The 20,976-nt window shown below is 37.7% G+C and overlaps 1 long non-coding RNA gene across 1 annotated transcript in view; it reads left to right on the top strand.

The window, feature by feature from the left end:
• Window positions 1–266: 266 nt before the first annotated feature.
• LOC142050125 (uncharacterized) overlaps window positions 267–20,976 on the top strand; it is a 38,566-nt gene continuing 17,856 nt past the window's right edge. The window contains exons 1-2 of the long non-coding RNA XR_012657928.1: window positions 267–306; window positions 16,579–16,627. This is a non-coding gene — a long non-coding RNA (uncharacterized LOC142050125). The remainder of the gene's footprint in view (window positions 307–16,578; window positions 16,628–20,976) is intronic.

The following is a 20,976-nucleotide window of genomic DNA, read 5'->3' as shown; positions in this document are numbered from 1 at the left end:
GCAGCCTGACGCAATGGAGGTTATGGTTTTAAACACTATCAGAATTATTTTGGATTAATCACCTTCCTACCTGCTGCAGTAAAGGTTATTTATAGAGTGTGCTTAAAAAAAGAAGGAACCTGAATGTCTCTAATCTCCTACTAACCTTCTACAGTAAATAGCAAAGCACTAGCACTGTGTGCATTTCTGAATCCAGTTTTTAATTATACCTTTCCCATGTTTACATGAACTTTGGTTTGCTTTTCAAAAGCCTCACGGAACAATTCCTGCAGCTGACCTGTGTGTAGTGGTGAATTTCTCCATAAAGTGAGTATTGATGAGCTGAAAAGTTCAGTGAACAGGAAAATTCTGCTGCTTTTATTGCCAGTGTGACAGGTTACTTTATTACCATGCCTTTCACAGCAATTTAACAGTTGCCCTGGTAACGGATTCAGTGAGGTAATGGGATCAGAGGCATTAGAGGAGAGGAAAGGCTAGCGACGAGAGAAAACCATCTGCTGGCTTATGTTCTCGGGGCTGTTTGCTCACTAAGAGCTCCTGACAATCATTGTACTTGGATGTAAATGAGGCAGGTTAAACCACAGGCCTGCCCTATTTAGCCGTACTCTGGTGATTTGTCTTTCTAATTCTATTGAAATAATAATCAGGATTTGTTTCTGATTAATTAACTAACCTTTTGGTAAAAAGATTAGATAACGAAATTGCTGCCTATTCAGAGATAATGAGATTTTTATTACTCTGTCAAAGGGAAAAAAAAAAAGAAAGTACATTTATGTGTCACTAGCCACCATGTCACGGGAGGAAAATAAAGATCTAAATCTTTATGTCAGGCATTTATTTCCTCCACAGATTAAGTGTATATTGAACTCCATGGGTGCACATCATCTTGTTTAAAACATTTCAGAAGAGCTTTTAAAACACCAAATAAAGTAATAAACACGTTTAAACCATGATGCATTTGGCATTAATTTGTTTCAAAAAAATGTCTCCTAATGGAAGAGAAACACCTGACGATTCAGAAATCCACCTGTACTGTGTGGGTGTATTTATGTAAGTGCAAGAGTGTGAAGAAAGCAGTAAAATTTCAGTATGAGCACTTTAGAGTGACATATGGAAATAAACTGCTTTTATATCTTGCAGTAGAGATATGCCTGATACAGTAGTTATAGCAGAAAATTCATTTATATGTAGGAGCTTTGCCTGGGTGTGTGAAATACCACACAGGACACAGGAAGATGATATAATAAAATAACAAATCATAACAAACTATGGCATTTAGAGTGTCCTCACAAAAGGCTCCTGGAGAAGAAGCAGCTGCAGCCCTCGGCAAGTGGCCCAGACCTGCAGAAGGCTGCCCACCAGATCTCAGGTTGTGGGGGTGCAGCCTGGCCAACACCTGCCTAACAGCATCTTACGCCTTGCCACTAGGAGACCAAAAACACCTTAAAACTTGCTCCTGGAACCACAAAGCCAGTACAGCTATGAAACATATTAATTGTGCATTGGCCGCATAGCTGTGGAGCCATCGGGCATGCCTTGCATTGTGCAGTAGCGGTGTAAATGCAAACCCTTGGTGATAGAAATGTGATGAGTGGACAGCATTTGCTGTGCCAGGGAGTGTCCTGCAGCTTACCCGTTACAAGAAGAACTGTGAGCTTTGCTGACTGTCAAGTCACTAATCGTGATCTGTAAATTAATAGATCTCTACAAAGAATTGCAATGAGAATGTTTTCTGTCACGCATACAAAGCAAGAGGAAATATAGGACACAGCAGAGCATTTTGTTGCAGTGGAGTTAATGAATGCACTCTCAGATTTGAGGTGACACTTACATTGGTGGTGTTCGGTGTGCTTCATTACTTTTACTTTTACACGTTAACATGAAAAGTTCTCATACGCTGAAATTCCCTGCTTCTCCCCAGCAGTGTATATAGCTGAAAGCCAGTCAGAAGCACGACCCAGTTAGAGAAAATATCTTTGCTAAAGAGATCTAATGCTGAGCATGTTCCTCGCCTGTTCCCCCACCTCGGAGTTTCCCATTGGTGATTACCCAGCGTGGCCAGCATTCCTCCCTTCCCACCCGGGCTTTCCAATGTTATAGCCCTGACAAAAGATGTGAACAAGAGAGCTTTCTTCTACCAACAGAAAATTATTTCCCTCCCACTGCCCTCCAAAAATTCTTACTGCAGGCTTCTGACCCTTGATAACTGAAATCCCTTGAAAGGCAAGCAAGCCTTTTTGGCATAGTACCAGTTGTAAAGCTTTTGCTCTCCCTCTCTCTTTCCCCTCCCACCACATAAAATTTAGGTTTAATATTAGTAATTATTATTGAAATTAGAAAAACGTTATCAGAGGATCTCAGCTAAGGAAAATAACGATAGCTTTCCTTTTTTCCAGACGATGACATCTGTAGTTCTACATTTTCATGAAATGACTATACTTAACAAAAACATTACTTCATTTTCATGGTATTTCTTTTGTGCCTAGAAGCAACCCTGTAATTGTTCACTTCAATTACAACATTACTATTTTAAACTGAAACCCATTTTATCTGCATGCCAGCTTTTTATTTGTTTTACCAACTATATCTATTTCCATTACTGCAAGGCTGGTGGTTTGTCTCAAGAGGAAATCAAATCCATTAATTCAGAAATTTCAAGCACGGCTGCCTCTGCCATAAGCAGCATTTCTTATGCTAATAGCAAATGTGCTGAGCCTGAAAAGAACTGACACAGCTCTGTTTTTTATCATAACTTAAGCATTTATGTAAAAAGGCAAATCTAATAGTACTAGGAAACTGTAAGTGCTATTATATATAATTCACTTTACTGAGATCTGCATAGGACCTGGTGCGTGCAACAGTGGTTTAAATCATGCTGTTTGTGGCTTTAACTCACTTGACATTTGGGGTCTGATTTTGATCTTGGTTACCTCCATGTAAACCATGCCATCATTCATCTGACAACAATAAAATTATTTCACATTTAGCCCAGGCAAATGGAGATCAAGTCATGTTCATCTTACTTAAGGTGAAATCCTCTATCTTTGGAAAGCATGTGTGTCTACAGAAAATGCATTATAGAAGTCGAACATCTTTTTTCTCCAGCCACAAAAATAGCTATTTCAAAGGTAATTTAGGTATTTCCAGGAAGCTGCACACTCCCAGCACCACACAGAAATAAATCCAACCCCCCTTCCCACTGCCTCCTCATTTAATGCACTTAGTCCTGTTGTATCACATGGGCTGTGTTCAATTAGATAGCTTAACAAGATAAACTCTGACTTTGACCCAGAAAAAACAAACCAGATTGCTGCTGAGTTCTACATAAGCTTTTCCAGGCATTGTGACCTGTTTATGTCAATGAAAAATGCAAGAGATCCTTATCGTGAGGGCCGAATTAGTTTCTGAGGGTTTGGGGTTTTTTTTGAGTATATGTGTGCACAGACAGAATGTACAGAAAACAGTGTACCGTTCTTGCTCTTCGTTTTTGCAGCAAAACCCTTTAGTGCTGTAAATCAGATCTCATTGGGAGATCTTACACACTGGCCGCCGATAAGCTGTTGAGAAGCAGACAGGGCTTTTAGGAATTGCTGAACCATGAAGCTGACCTGCTTAGTGTTTTGTTGTAGGCTATTAAATCCAGGATTGGTGTTTTAAGACGATTCTGCTTTCTTCTTCCTTTGGCCTGGTTAAGCAACTCTACCCCCATCTCATTATTTAGCTGATTAAAATAAAAACTAGAATGAGAAGCCTGCTGTTTGAAAATCCTGCCTTCACCCATCAAATTAATGAGAGCGACTTATGCTGACATAGTTTATGGCCTTAGCAATTTGACACTAGTTTTGCAACTAATAGAAGATTTACTAACTGTACACACCACTTTGCTTTGGTGGCAGTGGAATGGTATTCTTTTCTCCAAAACCAAGCTCTACATCTTTTGTAAACATGCATTATTTAGTTGCCTCATTGTAAATGGATCCCGGTTGGGTAATACTGCTTCTTCCCACTAGCATATTGACAATTATGCACCAAAAGACCCAGAGAAAAGATTATATTTCAGCTGGAGTGCTCTCTTTTTCAGCTTTTTCAAGTGTTGTAAATATGTTTTACACTGTACCTGTTACTGTCTAGTTAGAAACATGCTGGTTCTTTGCACATCCCTTTCATACTGAGAAAGAAATTAAATGTGCTGTTTTATTTTTCCTGTGTTTGATGAGTGTTAACAAGTCCAGCATTTGAGAAAAGCCAAACCAAATAAAGCTCTCTAGCTGTTGCTACTAAGTAAAGCAAAAGCCACCTGGTGACTATGTTCACTGGGGGTTCATTCCTTGTGTGACTGAAAGAAAGAGAACGAGAGAGAGAAAGGGACTTAGATACACATGGAAGTAAATCCCACTGAATCACATTCAGGAGATAAAATCATAACATGTATATGTTGTATATATATGCAAGCAAACATATGTCCCAGATTCCTCCCAGTGTGAACATTAAGCCATCCAAATTCAGGGAGGGGAAGAAAAGTGTTTATAATTAAAGGTCACTCTGTCCTGCAAAGTGCATCTCCATGGTCAATTTTTTTGAAGTTTAACATATTTGTATCACAAGTATGTTTTTAACCCCATTTTATTTAGAGCTCTGATGTCAGTTCAACTCCCATTGGGGCTGTTTTCATATGACCACTGTTTATTTTGGGACTCTTACCATGATTTGAAGTACTTGAGCTTTTATCATAATGGTCTTATTTAATGAAGCTCTCTGGTTTTAGTTTTCCCAGAGTCAAAAAGGAAAGGTGTGAGAAGCAAATGAATCACAAAACAATAGGGCCCATCACGCTAGAATGAAAAAGGAATAAATTTGTATATAATATACGCAAACAGTTATGCTTTCCAGGAAGGAAAACTAATTACTCTCCAACCTTTCCCCCTCTCTGTTAATCTATTGTTCGTATTTAATTACTTATTCATTACTTTTAAAACAGACAAAGGATAAAACTGAAAATTCAATTCCAGTATTATGGCCACATCAGAGGTTTAGGATTGGTTCTCTTTATAGTTTCAACAGCTGTGCATGGGACAGATTGTATTTCCCACATTCTAGGTCAGCAAAGTTTGTTTTCCTACATGTATTTTATAGGCTTACATTTCACTATAAGCCTTATGTGTGCATTCAGCCTTGCGGTGATGAGCAGGCTTACAGGGCAGTCAGATCACAAGCTTAGAGGTTTGTTGTTTGGTTTTTTTCAAACAGCATGCACACCACTGCTGCTCAGTTTGGTGCTGTGTCCTATCTGCAAAATAGCAAAATAACAACACTAATAGAAAAGAACATTATTTACTGCTGTGGGACTGCTTCCCCTCTGCCTGGAAAAAGGAACATAGTAGTTTATTACTGAGAAATCATGTGAGGTTACTGCAGGAAAACCTAGATTATTTCCGTGGTAATTACTGATTTCTAGTACCACGGCTATAAATAATTATGCTAATAATATGTAAACCACCTGCCTTTAGAATAGCAACAGTTTCTCAAAATGACTTTTTCCAGTTTAGATACTGTATTCCTCCATTAATCATCTGTCTTCTAACTAACATTTACTATTTCAGAAATGATCTATTTAATCCAAAACGTAATTTTAAAAATAATTTAAATCATAAACAGGATAATAAGACTTCTTGACACTTTTTCAGACATATTATAAAAAGAGAAAGCTAGTTTATAACTCAAGGATTCTCCTCCTAAAGTATCTCACATTCTAGGTGGGATTCAGTTTATGATTTTAGTCATCAAAAGAACAACATCCTGTCTGGGACATCCAGTTACTGGAAAAGACATGGATGTTTCCAAGAGGAGGTTTATTCCCTGTGTTTTTCCTCCTTGGTTACAGATGGAGACAGGTTAACTAGCCTACAGAAGACAGCTAACTGTCTGTTACTTCTGTTTGGGAGTGAATCGCTCTTTCTGTGTTACCTAGGGTAGGAGAAATGCCGTGTGACTCAAATAGCTTTGGGAGGGGTATATGTGATTATTAGCTTATGATGAACTGAACGAATGCATTTGTGGTGCCTATTCTAATATAAAATCTTTATTTCCCCTTATTCTAACCTTCAGAGCTCATAAAATATTTTTTCTAGTCTAGCTACAACTCCTGATAAGTAGTGCATGAGGATATCAGTTTGCTCAGTTGGTCAGCGATGGCCAGTCAACTGTAAAGCTATTTACATGATATCTGAGGGGTCTGTTCTCAGATCAGTGCACAAACAGAATTCCCATTAACAGCAATACAAGTTATGGGCAGGCATAAAAGTAAAGAAACTCCCTAATTAGAAATAATGAAACACCAGACTGTTGTAGTTCTGAAAGGCAGTGGTGCCCATGTTCACTTTGATATAAAATGAACACAGCAACTAAAAATGAAACATTAAGCTCATAAAATGGGGCAAAAGTAAGTTCCAGTCTGAAGTACTATGCAGCCCTACATGTAGCCTTTTCATGAAGATGTGTGCAGATTTTAACCTCCTTCTGCAAATATCTGCTTTACAAACATCCATTTTGCAAGATTAATTGGGAAAAGATATATGTGGACTTGAATATGTCTCCTATGTTTAACATAAAAACACATGAAAGAAGAAAACCTAGGGAATTTATGTCAGTACACTGGGAGCTCCTAGCTGTTTACTGTCATCCTGATACTGCTGAAAACCATGCTGGATAATGCCTTTCATAAAACCACAGAACATAGCTTTAAGTTAGCTCTTTTATTTGTTTTTATCATCCCAACTACTTGTTTTGGAGTGCTCCTCTGGAGACCCATTTCCGCAGGGTTGCCATCATATGATTTCCTAAACTACTTATGGTCAATTTATGCCTATTTATTTCTACTTTATCTTGAACATTTCTTTTTCCTCAGTGGTGTTTGATGTGTACTGTATTTAGTGTATTTGCAGAATACAGCCTTCGTGTCTTAGGCTGAGGAAGCCAATTGCTTTTCAGCATTCTTGTGTTAGGTAGACTGTCCATTTTTATTGTGCATCAAGAAAATGTTATTTTCAAGGCCATCCTAGAAGAATGAATTAATTTTGTCTAAACTTATCTTCTGGGAATATGGGTTCAGAATTGTTTTCCAGATAAAGTCTCACCATTGCTTTGCAGATTAATACTATTTCTTTTGCAGGAATATATTTTTAAATACATTAGGTTTTAATTTGCTTTGTTTCACAGACAGTTTGTATTAGTAACTTGTAGTCATTCTCTGTTTAAATAAATACTTACATCTCTTTGTTCCTTCATTTGTTTAAAACTGGTGAGCCCATAGCTTGTCACAGAAATTCTTGTTGTCTCCAAGTGCATGACTTTGACTATTGTACCCTTTTTCTTCAGATAATCAGTCCTCAGAGTAAGCCAGTTTGTTAATGAACTTACTGTGCAATGACAAATTCTTCCTAATTTGATCCTCTCTGAGGTATGCGCTCCAGTTTGGAATATATTGCTTGGAATATTATACCAGTATTATTTACAGAACTATTAAATGAAACCAGCCCAAAGACAGCTCTTTTAGAACAGCCCAGGATATCTTCTTCTGGCCCAAAGGCTCTTTTCAAACAACCTGTGTATGTTTCCCTTTATTCAGCATCTTGGTGTTCTTATAGTTCTTGTGTCTCTCCCCAGAGAGATAGTTTTAAACACGGTACGGTGTTGCATTATTTTGGACTTTACTGAATTTTCTTACAAACTGTTAAGAAATTCCACTGTGTTTGAAATTATTAGATGTTGAACAAAATCTTGGTTTTGGATATAGGTTGCTCACTAACACTTGACTGAAAATATTGTTTGTATTGATTATTTCAGTATCTAAAGCCTGAACAATTGCTTATATTGTTATGTTCTTTGACTACACTGAATTCTTAGAAGTATATTTTGTGAAAAACTTACCACTACTGATTTGAAAAGTCTCTTCATAAATATTCAACAATAGCTGCTTAAGCTACTGTGTTTCAGCACATGTGACTGCTGGACATTTGTTCTGTTGTACTAAGATGTCTAAAATGTCTGCAGAAAGCGCAAAACAAATCATTTAGAAACAGTCAAGGGAAATTTTCATTATAAATTGTCTATGAATTCTTGGAATAATTTTAAGAGTATTAATTCACTACTTTAGAGCCATTGATGGGAATAAGGTAATAGTAAGTTTACATCTATAGAAAACCTTCGGTTTTGCTTCCCCTTGGGAAACGAGAAAACCCAAGATTTTCTGCTAAATTAAAGTGGCTTATCTTGGCAAACATAAATCCTAGTGCCTGACAGGAAAAGAAAGTGTGACAGGCTGATGGCAAGGCACTTTTTACAGAGGGCATGGGAGGGGGAATCATTTTGTTTCATTCAGATCCCATCTCATTACACACCTTGGGTTAGTAATATTTTTGAGAGGAGGGCTTCTAAGCAAGCACAGTACTTGTTTTCTACCTTTATTCATACATTTTATTTCTGTGGGTCATCTTTGACTTAATTAAGGGCAGTTTTAGCTGTAAATACAGAATATTACACTGAGGGACTTTTGTTTGGGAAACCTAACAACCGTAAATCCTGACCTCAGAAGAAGCTAAGTCATAAACAAAGGAGACAGACTTCAGGATCCAGCTGGAAACAGAAGACACGATTCCTTTTTTAGACTTCCACCACAGATGGGTCAGCATTGGGAGAACTGCATAATCCCAGTGTTACTAAGCTTTGTGGTAGTTTTCTAAAGAAAATACATTTATTTTAGCAGTCTCTTCCACAGTAAGATTAGAATTGCTGGTCAAAATATTTTTTTTATCTGTTATATAGTCTAATGGTTAACACCCATGACAAGATGTGTCCTTCACTAATAACATTTCTATATCTACAGTAGACAATGCTTCCTAAATACATCATTCTTATTTCTCTACCATTAAAGATAAAGTTCTTTAACAAATAGATTTTTTTTAAAAAAGCAGCAAAAAACTCTTTGCTTTTCAAGGAAAGCACTTCTCAAATAATTAAATAATTAAATAATGAAATCCCTTGAACTACCAGGTAGTGTTTGCTTGGTTCTTCCGCAATGAGGAACTGAATAAAATTTTCATAGCCAAATCTAGAAGCCATGCCCATATAAGGAACCTTAACATGCTCTTGGCAGATGCCCAAATCCCTTGCTAATGCAGAAGGAGTGTTTAGAGGAGAAAAGATCACGGGAAAGAGGAGGAGATATTCAAGCATGTGAAGGGCAGAAATAAATAATTAACCAATGTCTTCTATTTTGTCTCTTTTGGTCATATCATGTCTTCTGTATTTCATTAGAGGGTAAAACCATGTCCGTTTATTAATTATTTATTAACTTAGAAAATTTATCCATACTGTTCCCATAGCCTTCATAGTCAATGAAGGCAGTGATGGGTAAATCCCCAATAAGCACAATTTCTGAGTACTATGTACTTTTGGCAACTAGTTATATAGTCTAAACTTTTTGAGAACTCAGCTTTCCCTGCCTTTTTCCCCTTATTACACAACAGCAAGACCTACAGCATCAACGTTATCCATTATTTCTAGTCCTTTAAACCGTACAAGCGAATGTGTTTCTGAGATTTCACCAGCCCTGATCTTACTAATTGCTCTGAGCAAACACTGCTTGCTTTATGCTGTTCATGACACCTAATGTTATGCAAGATTAACACTTCTTAGCCTTTGCAAGGTTTGTTTTTGTTCCTCTCTAGTTTTCTGGTGTGACATTGTTTAGGGGAAAGCATAATAAAGGCTTTTTACAGCTGTTGCTATGCTTTTGTGTAGTCAGGCCTTGTGGAAAAGCTTTTTTTTCTGCTTTGATCAATATATACTATAGTTATCACCTGGGAAAGATTTGAGAAATTATGTCAAAGGCAACCAGTTGGCATATTTGCATTTAGAGTCTTCACTGATATCTCCATTGTGTAAGTGCATAAAGAAATCAAAAACCTGACTTCCTTAAAATGGACTGAAGGAAATATCTCTTAGTCCTGGATGCTTTCTAGAAAGTTATGCTTTATCCAAGTGCAAGGTCCTGCACCTGGGTCAGGACAACCCCCGGTATCAATAGAGGCTGGGGGATGAAGGGATTGAGAGCAGCCCTGCAGAGAAGGACTTGGGGGTGCTGGTGGATGAAAAGCTGGACATGAGCCAACAATGTGCACTTGCAGCCCAGAAGGCCAACCTTATCTTGGGCTGCATCAGAAGCAGTGTGGCCAGCAGGTTGAGGGAGGTGATCCTACCCCTCTACTCCCCTCTGGTGAGACCCCAGGTGGAGTGCTGGGCCCAGCTCTGGAGCCCTCAGCACAAGAAGGACATGGAGCTGTTGGAGCAGGTCCAGAGGAGGCCACAAAAATGGTCCAAGGGCTGGAGCACTTGTGCTACAAGGACAGGCTGAGAGAATTGGGGTTGCTCAGCCTGGAGAAGAGAAGGCTGTGGGGAGACCTTATTGCAGCCTTCCGGTACTTAAAGGGGGACTGTAAGAAGGATAGGGGCAACCTCTTTAGCAAGGCCTGTTGTGACAGGCCAAGGGGTAATGGCTTTAAAGTAAAGGAGGATAGATTTAAACTGGATATAAGGAAAAAACTTTTTACAATGAGAGTGGTGAGACACTGGCCCAGGTTGCTGAGAGAGGTGGTAGATATCCCATCCCTGGAAACATTCAAGGTGATGTTGGACGGAGCTCTGAGCAGCCTGATCTAGTTGAAGATGTCCCTGCTCACTGCAGGGGGGTTGGAGTAGATGACCTCTAAACACCCCGTCCAACCTAAACCATTCTATGATTCTATGCTTCTTACAGTGCATTGATGTGAGTCCCAGCCCAGCAAAGTTAGTGTAGCATCATAGCAATGGCTGTCCTTTCTTAAAGCCCTGCACAATGGGAAGTTGGTCATTAACTACTTCAGTAGTACCACAACACTCTTACAGCAATGCACCCCAATTTACCTTCTGCCCAGAATTATAAAAAGATAAGAAATAGGCAGAGGAGCAGGCTGTAATAATTGATGTTAGCTGAAGACTTTTCCAGGCTGTGGTAACTGTTTGCTGTTTTCTTGGCTGGAGACCAGCTGATGATCCTTCCAGCCCCCTGCACCGAGGGCAAACACTGATGTACATTTTTTATTATTTCTTTTTATGCTGCTCAGACCAGTAGAATGATCCCAGCTGCAATTCCCCTTTATGTCCTTTTTTTCTTTGTGTTCTAAATCAGCTTATCTCAGTGATATTCTTCATTCAAGCATTCATTTAGTTCTGCAAGAAAACTTAAAAGCAAAACTAGCAAGTAGATATGGATGCGTTCTCACCACTCTTTCGTAAGTCTTCAGAAAGCCCAAAGCTTTGGAAGACTCCAGTGACTGCTGATCAAATCTGTCTGTGTCCAGGTTAGACCCACCTTTGCATGAGCAGGATTAGTGCAGTGTCAGAAAGACTTGTGGCTCTGTTATGCATGGCCTCACATATCCACATGAGCCATTTGCCTGAAGTCTCGTTCCTGTAAACCCACAACTTGCTGGTTCCTCCTCTGAAGTGGGACATTTTCCTCTCTACTCCAAGATACAAAAGCTAGTAATACTGGCTTGAATGGGCCTGCCCCAGAATCTTGGATATTAGAAATTCAGTCTTCTCAGCAGCTGTCCAAGAAATGATCAGAAACCTGCCTGAGCCTTTACTGCAGCTAGGATTCCTCTGGATTCTTGATACTTCTAATCTAGTTCTAAATACAATTTCCAGGCAGCAGGAACCATAACTAATTTTGGTTTGCTTGTTTTGTAATTAATAAATACCTACCCTTTTATTGGGACACAGCTAAATGAGCATATCCAGGTGCTCATCACCAGTGAGAGTGCAAGAACAACCACACCTCTGTGCCTGTTTTGGTAATGACAGTATCACTAGTGATCACAGGAACCAGATACCTATGCAGGTCATTTAGCCCAGTCTCAGCCATGGTCACTGTGCATGCATGTTGAATAGATAATTCTGCAGTCTTCTCCTGTTCCTGTTTTTTTATATGTATACCACTTCTATAATATTTTTTATTAAATCTTTGTCCTCATTTACATAGTAGAGACTTAACGTGATTAAACCATTCAGCTCACAACCTTCCAGCCTGAATGCATTTTATCTTTTTATTTGATCTCTGATCAGGCAACTACTGTCTGGATGTTTTCTAATTCTTTCCTAGTAGGTTTTCTAATGTAATTTCTTCTTTAAAAAAAAAAGATTTAAAAAAAAATGAAAGGACAATCCACCATTTGCTCTTTGCAACCTTCCCCTGTCTGGGTCCTCCACTTTGGAATTCATGAGTGACAGGGAGCAGTAATAATTCTTTCTCTTACTTGAGCAAGCTGGTTATGGGCATATAATATACAGTTCTTCAGGTTTTTTTAATAATTCCTGGTCCACAACTACAGAAAGCACAACCAAGTGCATTTTGGCACACTGAGAAATACCGATCTAAGCATTTTTGAGTCACTGTGTTAGAGACCAGCCATGTTAGGGTTCTGCACTCTCACACCAGCTGTGAGGGAAGTGAACATGTGTGACCTTTCATTAGCACAGTTCAGCAATGAGTGGGCCTTTCTCAGTCCTCCTCACTCATACAAGAAATCTTAGTGCAGGGTAGGAAGAAAGGACTGAAACTTCTATCCCAAACATATTTCTTCTTGCAGAGTTTGTAAACAAGTGAAAATAACACTGTATATATGGAAATATTAGGAATATGTCTCACTGCTTTAAGATTGACCTACAACATATGTATGAACATTTAGGGTCTTCTAAATACCATGATCTCATTCAGATTGATGGAAGAAAAGAGCTGTGTATAATTCATTTGTACGTTTGCTGCAAGTTTTGGGGAAAAAAAAATCCTCCATAAAGGATTTCCAGATATTTATATTTTTAAAACACTATATTTTGTGACTCTCATTGGAAAGACCAGCCAAATATGTTATCTTGATTTCTTGAATATTGCATATTACATATGGATTATGATCCTTTTCAAGGGTAATAATTTACTGTTACAGATGTAGATTAGAAATAATATATAAAGATACGTAAGCACACATTTAAAACATTTTTATTGATACTAGATCTTTCATTTGAAAGATCTATATGTTCATATTTTATCTGTATATATCCTTTCTCCTAGACTAAAAGTTGAGGGATTTTTAACTTTATTATAGATAAAATTTTATAAGGTTCTAGTCAGGAATATATGTAACTGTTATAGTAATGATATATATTAACTACTGACTCTACTGATCCACCACTGGGAATCAGTCTGACATATAACTTCTAATAATTATGTTTTGTTGCAACTGTGCACTGAGTGTCATACCCTTTTAGTAAAATTGGCCCATGTTTTCACGTTATATTTATGCGGTGAGTAGCAGTTCAAAAAGTAGCACATCACAGATGACTGAAAGACAGAAAATTTGTACCTGCTAAATGCATAATCAGAACTGTAGACACGTAAGCCTCACTGAAAGCTCAATCTTGCAAAAGCTTGGTGTTTATTATTGTGAAAATCTGGCAGATAAATTTTGCCAGATCCTGTCCTATTTCTGGTGTTTCACTCTGTTTAAGAGAATCTCTGACAGTTCTGGATGCTTCTTCCTAAAAAATGGGCACTTCCAAATAGTGAATGATGGATTTCCTAGTGGAGATCAGAACAGAAAATGGGAGTAAGGATTTTGCAACATCTACCCTGCAGGCCCAAATTACTTTGCTTCATGGAAAATGCATGGGGGAAGGGGGGTGGAAATTGCTGTAAAAGATTGGAAGTATTAATAAAAATTGAAAGTATTAGTAAAAATTATGAAACTACAATTTTGCCATACCAAGAAATTCAGCATATTAGTGAAAGCTAGAAGTGGGCAATGGTAGAACAGTACCTGTATTTTAACCAAGGGGTGAAGGTAGTTTGTGGACAGGAACAGAGAGTGATCTTTCTAAAGTAGAAGATTTTATTCAGTACTGTGTAAAGGCTTAAATAGATTTTTGTGGAAAAACATGGTTAAGGGCATGGAGGTATATGAAAATAATAAAATGCAGTGTAGTTTTATGAAAGGTAGATTGTGTGAGACTACTTTGATTTATTTTTTTTTTATATAAGATAACTGATTTCGTTGACAAGGTTAATGCAGTGGACCTAATCTATCTTAATTTAAGTAAAGTGTTTCCTATAATATCTTATAGTAAATCATCATGTAAGATGGAGGTGATGGCCATTAATATGGGAATGATGAGTGGGGAAGAAACTGAAAGGGAAACTGCAACAGCATATACTTAGGGGAGAATTATCTGCCTTGTCACTAGGCAGATATTTCTTTAGAATATTCAGAATATTCTGTTTGTATGGTGTGATTTCAGGCTAAATAGTAGACTCGTGTAGGTGAAATATATGGATGATGCATGCTGACTGCCGCATTCCTGGCAGCAAAATAAAGGAACGTATCATCTATAAAAGGAATAGAACTGGGGAGGAGCCACAAACAAGAAGCCTTGTTTATGCAATGGCCTTTCTTTCCAGACACTGTGATTCTGTGCAGAGGAGGTTTAATGACCCTCAGCTCTGCCCTGTTGCCATTCACATTCCCTTGCTCACAGGTGTTCCTTCAAGCGCTGCAGCACCTACCAACCCATTGGTGTCCTCCTCCTAAACCCAGAAACAGAAGCTGAATTAAAAGCATCTCTGCCTACTCACACTAGCATGAACTGCATTCACAGTACAAAAGTCCCTAAATTTAGACCCATTCAGCCTTTGCTTCTTCTTCACATAGGAAAGTAATATTGTACGTCTGCTTCTCACCCCCAGATTTACAGAAGAAGTGGGGGGTCAGTGCACTCCCGGCCCCAGTGGCAGGGAAGACCTGGTACACATCTTTTGGGTCACACCTCATTGTACTGTTGTGTCCAGTTCTGGTCACTTATATTCAAAGGACTTAAACCAGAAGAAGTACAAAGGTCTAATATATTAGGAAAACTTTGAGTCTGTTGAGGATGAGGGATTAAAAACAGGTTGTCATGCCTAACGTACAAAACCAGGGACTGGAGGTGGGGAACAACGTATATTAATTCTGTGTATTTCTGGGATGTCTAACAGTTTAAATGAAAAGTTAGCACAAGTCCAAAGTAGGCAGTTATGAATTTGCCATAACTATGTTTAAACTAGAAATGAAAATATTTCTAACCATCAGATGGTTACTTTCCTTTCACACAGGAAAGTGGAGCCATAATACCTTCAAGACAGACTTGAAAGTTGCATGGAAATGAATCTATGCCACAATAACAGTGATCTTTCAGCTGTGTTGTGGTACATGGGAAAAATAAGATCGTTCAACCTAAGTGCCTAAAACAATTTTAGATGCTCTACATTATCAACAGAATCTGCATGAGACTGACGTATATAACAGCAGATCCTCATATTTTCCATGTGGCAATTGGAAACCCTCAGGGTATTACAGGGCAGCTAAATCACTCTGAGGACATTTTGGCTCTTATTTTCCACTGGATGGACAGATCTGCTGGCATCCCTAAAATATTTTGTAAAGAAATATGATAACAGATTATTGTCTTTGAGACATATTTACTATATAGATTTTTCTGGTACCCTATGGTAGAAGAAAAAGGAATTATCTCCTCATTTTCTCTTTCTCTCCCTCTTCCTCCTCCTCTCTTCCCTTCCTATCTATCTCACAGAGTTTCCAGGAGGATAAGTTTTTCCTCTTTTGCATCCAAAAACTGATCTTGGGCAGAGCCAGTGTATTGGTATTCCTAAGAATGTCAAAAATCTCTCAGGGTTTGAGCAAGATTTCAAGACAAGGAGGACTTTTCTCAAATGGAATTGGTTGGGTCCTTTGGGATTTCTCCAGCTTTCTTTGAAGCACAATACTCCACATACTTTCTGCCTCACAGGGGAAATTTAGCTAGTGGTCTCCTGGTTACCCTGGGGACCAAGGAAAATTGTATTCTTTTTCTCATTTTCTTTGCCAGGCACATTCTAGTAATTCTTGGTGTTGATCCCTTGAAGTTTTTAATTTGTCATTGTTGATGATCTAAATGTCATGCTAAGAAAAGCATTTGCATGTCAGGAGCAAGCAAGATGCACATTCTTAGGGCATTTTGGGAAGATGCCTGTAGACCACTGGACTCAATGCCTAGGTAGTCTCTACTAGCCTGTGATTACAGCTGCCTGAAGCATTTCATGAAGCACACTTCCAACACTATATTTCCATATTCAGCAGTTGGTTGCACCTTACTACTGTGCAGTTAATGCAAAACCCAACCAAATAAGTTGACAAAAGGCAGCTAGAATAACATACAAGGAAATACAGTTCTCCCACATGAAATTTGCACTAAGTTTAATTAGGATTTGCGTTCTTTGTGATCCAAATCCAAATTCCTCATGACTTTTATTACCTAGTAGAATTCATTGTGACTTTGGTACATTTTTTACCTCTGCTCTTGATTTTTTTTAGTGTGGAAAACAACTGCACAGCATTTAAATCACTCCCTAGTCGTGTATGCATCATAGTGATATGTACAACTTGACATTTGCAGAGTCCAGATGTCCATCTTCCTGGATGATGCTCTCAACATTGACATAAAGGTATTCCTTTCTCTTCTTCGTCCCTGTTGGCAGATGTCTGTATCTGTGTCTTAGGATCACATCTGCTACCCCCTGTCAGTATCACTTTCTTAGCTTCTTGTAATGTTTCACTCATTGGATCCTGCCCAATGTCAAAATGCTAGAGAAATTCATCAAAAGGATGTAATTCACATAATGCTTCCAAAGCCTGAGCCCAGAATGGTTTAGGCCTGGGAAATTTGAGGGGGAAAAGATACTAGACTGTACTGCACAGAGACTGAAACTTCTGACACCTTGATTTATTGAAGTGTCTTCTGTGCATTTACATTATTAATGCCCAGTTGTCCACATCCAGGACCTCTGAACTGCAAATGCAAAGGATTTGTCTTTGCATCTTGTTCTTACCAGTCTCTCTATTCCTGCCTTAGACCCTATGGTTGGGGAACAGAAGGGTTTGTCTCCCACATTCAAGGTAGCCATTTTCCACATAACTGTTCCATGACAAACACACATTTAGTGGGAGTTATGCAAATAGACTGATGACATCCAAGATGCAGTTGTTTAAACCATAACACATATGCCTCATTGATATAACACTTCGTTTGGATAATGTAAATGCAGTTTCTGAATCAAAACTAAAAATTACAGCATCTTCAATGTGAAATGTAGTTACACCTTTCAACATGAATGCACGGAGTTTATGTGAGATCTGTTTATGTTCCAGCATGTTATATTTTGGATTCACCTCCATATTAATAAAAAAACTGAATATATCAATATGATCGCCTCCAAGCTGAGTCTAAACCTGATACAGTTTGGTTTTGATTGTGGAGTATATGCTTTCACTCTAGTCTTGAAAGAACTAATGTGGGATGATTTGTAACTGAAAAATACCATTACCAAATACAATAGATTTAAGCTGGTTTTACATATGGTCAGCTGGCAAGAGGGAAAAATATAATGACAGTGGGTGTTTTTTCCTTGACTTTTGAATTCACTAATGACAAGAAATTTACAACTTCAGGTATTTTATTTACATAATAATTGTCTGCAAATTACATTGGAAAGTACATTGAGAATTTTGTTGATTTGTGAAAATAGACATGAGATTCCAGTTTGCCCAGAGTACCAGAAATTATACTTGAATAACCTTATTCACTTTTATGTACCTCTGCTTGGAGGAGAAGTGAAAAGGCTCAGAAATCAATGGAATATACCAAATTATCATTTTAAAGAAATGTGCAGTTCTCATTCCAGCAGAAATTGTGTAGGCCCTGTTAGTCAGGACTATTCATTCCATCCTTTTTTATACTATCCTGTAAGTCATATATGGTTTTGAGCCCTTTCTGATAACAGGTGAAGTAGAATTAGCTAAAATAAACTTTAATTCTGTTATAACTTTCTTTAATTTCCCTTCCTGAGCTTCCCTCTTGCAGAAATACTTCCTAGGAGGCAGCACCCTCCTAAACCCATTGCAGTTAATTTTGGCTGAGACTAAAGTGTGTTAAAAATTTACATTTTGATCCCAAGACCATGCCACACCATATTATGAACCCTGAAAATTTTGATAATAATGGGACATGACACATTCTAAACACCAGTGTAATAAAATATTTTACCACTTACAGTTTCACTGTGTTTTCAGATACTATCAGGGAATTAACTTCAAAATATTTTTCCACAAGGGTAATGGTACTATTTGTTCCGTAACTTAATACATAGTCCACATTTTTTAAGGTCATTCTGTGCCACAAGTGAGTACAATTTATGTATTATAAAATGTCTACTCCTTATTTTTCTTGATAACCAACTTATGGGTAAAGGGCATTTTTGTCATAAAGGCCAGAAGTATGATGTCAGCTAATGTAAGCATTTTATTGATATCCTATTTATTATACAGAACTCTCCTGAATGACAGAAAAAAATGTGCAAGAAGTAACGCATAATGATTCAGTTATGCAGCACAAGATAAATAGTTTAATTTTGACCGGTAACAATGCCACTAGGAAACAAGAAAAACATACATGGACATTTTTAAACATGTCAGACTTGGGGAAAAAAGTGTGATTTTGATTGTGCTTGCAGATACAGTGATGGAAAAAGCTATAGCTTTCAGTATGGACCACTTTATGGTTTCTGATTTATAACACTATTGTTGTAACATTAAACTCATTCAGCTATATAATAAATTGATTTGTAACATTTGCAAAAGCCTGGTACATTCACAAAAAGTGATCGCAGCAAGCAAATACAAGCCAAATCCAATATGAGTTTCCTAGACCTATTAATTTGCTGAGTAGGTTTGGAAGCTTTCCTAATTACTACCTAATGTTTTGCAAAAGTCATCAAAACCTCCTATTACATCTGTAGAGTGCATGATTGGGCAGATTTAATTCTAAGGTACGAAGTGAATGTGTAAATACATTCAGCCTACCTTCCTGTAAGACAGTTGAAGGCTGCTGTTCTTTTTTAGTTTTGTGACATTTTTTTACTTCCTTTGGTCTCTTTGTGCTAAGCATGCCTTTAAAATGACATCTATCATTGATCTTTGCAGCTGGTTTTACTGAGATTTCAGAATATAATTAATGAGTATTATTCAAATATATTTATCAACTTGAAAAGATCCAGGATTTTTTTGTAAAACACTTGTGTTAGCATACATATATACGAGCCAAAGACTCAGTTGGCCAACTGGCAAATGCCAGATAAATAAGAATAAAACAGGCATGTAAAAGGAGAACCAAATCAAGTGATTTAAGTGTTTGCTGTAACAAAATTCACCTCAGACTCAGACATAGATTAATTAATTTTTGTCAGCATGTCATATTATTTCAGGCCTGTTTAAGATCTAGGGTGGTTTTTTCTTTACTGTAATGTTGTGGAAGAAATCATACCAGTTAGAAAAGAAATATGAGATTTAGAACTGACCATTAATTGAAAAGATAAAGAAGTGAGAAACTCCTGTTATATTCTGGCACAGTTTTTACTTGACTGCAACCTAAAAGTTTATCAGCAGCTAGGGAATTTGTTCAGCTGGGGAAGAAGTGCAAGATAGGAGAAGAGAGAAGTTACAGAGGGAGGTTGGTTGGTTTTATTTAAACTCAAATCTAAAGAGTTATATGGCTCTCCTTTCCTTATTTAGGAAATAGTATTGCAGGCAATGTTGAAAGTTACAATAAATTAGGTAGCAGTTATACAACCTGCAAACGTATGCACATCCATCCCAGCAGAAGCTGGAGCACTACTCATCTGAAAATTTTACTAGGGATCAAAGATGCATCCTGGATATCAAAGCAGCAGCATCCTCATGAGCCTTAGAGAGTTCTATACAAATGAATCCCAAGACATCCCTGTATAATCCCCATGAAGCTCTCCTACTTTCCAACTTTTATTAGGTGCTCCCTTTTTTATGGAGGTCAGGAAGGAGCAATTTATAGTCATCTGTATGACAGTACTCTAGCACGTTAATGTGGCAGAGATTCCCTGCCACATTTAGCATAATGAGTCTATAGACCTAACCTAACTTACGCAAGTTGTGCTTCTGGCCATAGACTTTTATAAATATGCCAACAAGCATAAGGAAGAGATGGCTGTTCTTCCTCAGATATACACATAAGTTTCCCTTTAAATTCAGCAGGAGTATCATGAGTGCTATAGAATGTAGCATTTCACCTTTAAGCACTTGCACATATGAGTATATATACGCACGGATACAACCAAGTTTTTTTGCCCTCAGCTTCAAAATTTCCACAGCTTTGTAATAATTACAGCTCAAGAGAAGAAAATAGCAGGAAAAATGCTAGCCCATGAACTTCATTCTAAGCTCTAACCCTGAGGCTTACAAATGTGTTTGCTAGTAGAAAGTAAAGCCTATGGCTTGTACCACGATCGTTTCATGAGAACGGTAGAAGACAGCTCTTGTTATAAAAGTTGTGACAGTGGATTTGAGGTGAAAAAAATTTGATCAGGTTTTGGTTGTTTTTTAACACGTTATTCTTGTACTGTAAAAATCAAAGACCATTTAAGTATGTTATACTGTTATGAAATTCTTCATCATTTGACAAAAAAAAACCAAAAGCATCATCACTTTTGGAAAAAAAAGATGTGTACTAGACCATTATATGTGGATTATTTGTATCATTAAGGAGAATTTTTATGCATTCTTCCATGAACAAACATCCTGGGAGAATGGAATTTGATGGTGAATGAACATTTGTAATGCAGGTGTACATTCACAGAGAGACAGTTACTTTTTGTGATGATGTAGACAGAAGCATTTGAAATTCATCTTAATGTTACACAGAGCATTTGAAAACACATTTTTTAATGGTAGTTCAATGAAATTTTACACCTCTTTCAGTTTTGCAATG

This window comes from Phalacrocorax aristotelis, chromosome Z (assembly GCF_949628215.1).
Source record: "Phalacrocorax aristotelis chromosome Z, bGulAri2.1, whole genome shotgun sequence".
NCBI lineage: Eukaryota > Metazoa > Chordata > Aves > Suliformes > Phalacrocoracidae > Phalacrocorax > Phalacrocorax aristotelis.
This window is presented reverse-complemented; position numbering and strand designations above follow the sequence as displayed.